Below are 714 nucleotides of genomic sequence, written 5' to 3' on the forward strand. Positions count from 1 at the left end.
AACACAAATTAAACATGCCATGCAAATCCACAAAATCAATTTCTAGTTGCACAAGCACAGATTTTTTTTATATTGCATTTGTTTTAACATAAAATGATAACCTGTCTTGTCTGCATAGCAACAAGTGTTACACAACTAAAAGTGTAATATGTCTGTGAAATCCTGAATTAACCCCATTAAGGAGCAGTCTCACACGGGGGGAGAGTTACTATCCTATACTGCCCTCATGTGGAGAAACATTCTCAAGGCACTAATTTATCTAAAACAAAACAAGAGCAATTCATTTTAATAAATCAAATAATATCTAACGATGAACGAAACAAAAATATTATATATTCTTGTATATTGCATCGCATGGATAATCACTACCAACATAAGTCGAATACCCTCACATGAAGTAACAGCACACCACGTCCCATTTCAACCACGAAAGAAGCTTAGAAAATAAAATATCTAGAATGGGTAATAGGTAATATAGTTACACTAACATTTATAGTTATATTATATAACATTATATAATATATCATATATATATTATGTATTATATATACAGTATAATAATATCTTACATTAATACAATATATAATAATATATATTAAATGTATATATATAATAATACACATGTAATATATGTATATACTTTATTATATAATTATATATATCTATAGTTAGTTATAGATCCAGCCGCCAGACGCCACTGACGAAACGCGAAAA

This window comes from Gadus chalcogrammus, chromosome 15 (genome assembly GCF_026213295.1).
Source record: "Gadus chalcogrammus isolate NIFS_2021 chromosome 15, NIFS_Gcha_1.0, whole genome shotgun sequence".
In the NCBI taxonomy this organism is placed as follows: Eukaryota; Metazoa; Chordata; class Actinopteri; order Gadiformes; family Gadidae; genus Gadus; species Gadus chalcogrammus.